We start from the raw sequence: 3,868 nt of genomic DNA on the forward strand, positions 1-3,868 counted from the left end.
TGACACTTTCGTGTCTGCAAGAGCTTCAAGTACGGTGGTTCAGTCAGCATGCATAGAATATGGATTTGCCTAAAGTACGGCTGTGTAGCTTCGAATGACTTCGTGGCTTTGTTATATATCAAACAATCCGCAATAATTGTGCATGTGCTCAGAAGCTGATTGCCTCCTTGTGTTTAGAAAAAATATTATTGGTTTGAAATTAAGAAGGATAAAGCTGAACAGATAACGCCGCAAGAACGTGTGAAGCCACATGTACAAAGTTTAGACAGATCCATGTACTATCCCTCATTACCATGGTTGGTTGAATAATCGCAGCGCAAGAGCTTTCTCTGATATTTTTTAACTGTATGGCTGTAACAACATTTGTGGCGTCCTTTACAACCACCAGAGAGAGAGAGAGAACAACCTTATTTAAAAATAGACCCCAGTCCGGGTCAGTGTCCCGTGTCGTTGCAGCTTACCTGCCACAATAGCTCTGTAGCTGGCGTTCGGCCCTGGAGCCGAATTCACAAAGCTTCATGTTCGTAAATGCTCTTTCCCATTGGCCGACCGAATCCTTAAAGACATGTCAAGCATCATGATTGGCTGAAAATTTGTCTTACGGGCAATTCTAGGGTAAGAGATTTTTCTTTTTTTTTTTTTTGGAATGCAGTCCCTGAATACGAGGTTGCGGGTGCGATTTCGGCCGAGACGACCACATTATGAGGGGAGGAGAGCAGGAGTGTTTATATTTATTCAGGAGCTCTGTTAAGAAATCACAGAATGACAAAATTAACTTGTGGACAGTAACTATATGCGGCTATCATAATCCCAGGTGATATAGCGCCAAACAAGTTAGCTGTCGACGAAGGAATAAATAAACCAAATTCCATGCTTCGGGAAGTATGTGGTTTTAACCCTCTACTGCACGAATTATTACACCACGTGGGAAAAAATTTTTACTGTGTTATTGTATTTTTCGTCAAAAGAAAGCATTCTGAAAAAAAATATGTTTATTGGGCACATGGTGATAAAGATATCGGTATGTGCCAAATATGGCACATTGTGCGAATCCACAGAAACCTTTTCCGCATTAGGTGAAGTGAAAATGACAACTTAAGGAGGCGCTATCTTTCCTCGTGAAACAGAAGAAAACAATTGCTTCCTGAATTGAAGCACAGGTTGACTGCATTTACTGCAGCGCACAAAATACTTTTTTGTGCAAAATGGACGCTTGCAGCGCTTTCTATTGTCGTCAAATTCGGACCAGTGTCCTACTTGGTAGACTCGAACATCCTACACAGCGCGCCTCCAGCCAACAAAACATGCATCGGATCGCGTTTTGGCGCCAAATACAAAAGGGCACCAAAGTCAACACTGCTTTACTATGATGTGATAATGTTATACACAATTGTTTTATTTACTCATCCATTCGATAATCATCATCTCAGTCCGAAAGGACTGAATCTTCACTTCCAAAGGGAATATCAGCGCCAGTCGCGTGGCCTCTCAACCGGTAAAATGTGCGCGAGTCCATGCTCTCACTCTAGCTGCATCCATGCGGAGATTTGCACAATGTGCCATATCTGGCACATACCATCTTGCGGTCCAAGACCACTAGTTTCGTACATGAAAAAATATCTTTTTATTCCTGCTTGCTGTTTACCCCTAAAATTAGACGAATATAATTTTTAATTGTTGTTGCACACATTTAAAATACAAAAAAAACGAATTTTCAAACCCAGCCCATAAGCCAAAATAATTTTAAGCGTTTTTTCAAGACAACAAATGTTTCTACTTTGGAAAGCTTTCAATAGATAGCAGTACAAGTTTAATTCAAGATCAGGAAGGCGATGGGCCTCGTTTTGGGTGCATAATTTTCTTCTCCGGCTTTCTTGCAATAGCCTAAAAAAATAATAACCACTATGTGCCAAATTTGGCACCCTGTGCAATAGAGGGTTAAAGATGCATGATTCATCGTGAATTTTTGTAATAAGGCAGTTGCCCTAAAGTTCATTAACGTCTATTCTTGCTCAGAAACCATACATCGCCATTCTTTCACGCGTGACACCTGTACTACTGGAATGATGGCACTTGAATTTTCACATACATCACAACCGGCACGCCCTAGTCCACCATGAATAACGCAGCAGCGCTTTCTAAATTGATGCCTCTGGTATTAGCATTGAATGCTAGAGTATAAGTAGACAAGCCGCACTGAGTGTGTCGATACCCACGCGTATCGGCACAGCGAAATCCACGACCTCCCAACGCCGCGAGGAGCGGCATCCTCTCTGCGGTCACGGCCAACTCGCAGCATGGCAAAAATAAAGATAGGCATATAGCATACGTTGTAGATATGACTGGGAGGCAACTATGGGAATATGTTCGATTGCAGGATGTATTCATAAAACACACAGGAGCTTGAACAATGCAACATAGCGTTGAATCTATCCAACGCACTTGTTGGCTTATGCGGCAGTGTTATAGATAGCGCGAGATGGACAAAAATTAGAGTAGAATAAAGAACTCAGTCAATTGCCCAACACATGGCAGCAAAAAGTGTTTTTCTTCACCCCCAATTGCGGGTTTCGTTCGTTGCCTTCTCCATAACAAACGAGCGCAAACAATTACACTGATGTAGCCGTTCGAGTTGCTTACCTCTTTATCCAGTTTAGTCCATAACAGCGCTGCACTAATCTCGCTATACGGCTCACCCTCCATGGCGTCCACTGAAAGTACAATAAGCCGGCGACGTAAACTGGGTGCAATACTTCGCCTGTTCACGTGCGAGTGAACTGAACTAAACCAGCGTCAAACTTTTCACTGATTTCAGTGTCGCAACACGTCAAATCATAAAACGGATCGCATGGGCCTCGTTTCAGATACAGTGTTACCGAGCCAAACATCATTACGTATCTCAAAGCGTAGAGTGCAAACGAACAGTTTGCTGTGGTAAAGTACGCTTTACTCATCAGTGGTATAAAATGCGCGGTTTCCTTGGATTACGCAGCGCGGGTGTTGAACCGCTTCGTGCGCCACTACGAGCCGCTGTCGTACGAGCCCGTCGGCGTGCGCGGCTTGGGACGCTGGAAGCGATCGGCCGCCGCTCATCGACACGACAGCAGCAGGCCGCGCACGGTGCAGGTCGCCTTCAAGGCCCACGGCAGGTTAGCGTCTCTCTCTCGCACTGTCGCTTCGTGCTTATTGATGTATTTTAAGGAGTCACAGCTCTCCTAGATTGACAGCCAATTCAAGTGAAGCGCTACCACGTGATCTTTATAGCATCACCTTGCTCCTTTCTTTTTCAGTCCTTCATTTCGCGCCCTTATCTTCCTTTGTTTCTTATTTTCAGCTTACAATGTACACGAACATAATACAAAGAAAGAAACCCGAAGAAAAAGTTCCACAAACATACAAAATCTGGAAATCGAACCCACGACCTCTCGGTCCGCGACGATAGATCGCCGAGCGTTTAACCCATTGCGCCACAAACGCATTTGCAGAGAGCTACACAGACGCGCCTTATATATCTAACACTCCTCCGTGTACCCGCGCTCTTGCTCGGGGCGGTGCCGCCGCCTACGAGCAGAAAAGAGAAGTACTGCATTATGACACTAACGCGCACCGACAGTGAACGCTTCGGTGGTCTCAGCACAACGACGCCTCGATGCCAGCATTCGAAGGGACGCTGGCATCAAGAATCACTACCAACGCCAGGTGGCGTTCACCGTACTCAGCACAGCGGAGCGTGGCCTCCGCAATTAGCTCTGAAAATGTTTCTGAAGTTGATCGCGGAGGCTGCAATTACGACGCGCTGTACGCGCTGATTTGACTCGGTGACGATTCAGTTATGTTTATAGGTTGGCTTGAAAGCAGAATGTAACCG

This window comes from Dermacentor silvarum, chromosome 8 (genome assembly GCF_013339745.2).
Source record: "Dermacentor silvarum isolate Dsil-2018 chromosome 8, BIME_Dsil_1.4, whole genome shotgun sequence".
Lineage (NCBI taxonomy): Eukaryota > Metazoa > Arthropoda > Arachnida > Ixodida > Ixodidae > Dermacentor > Dermacentor silvarum.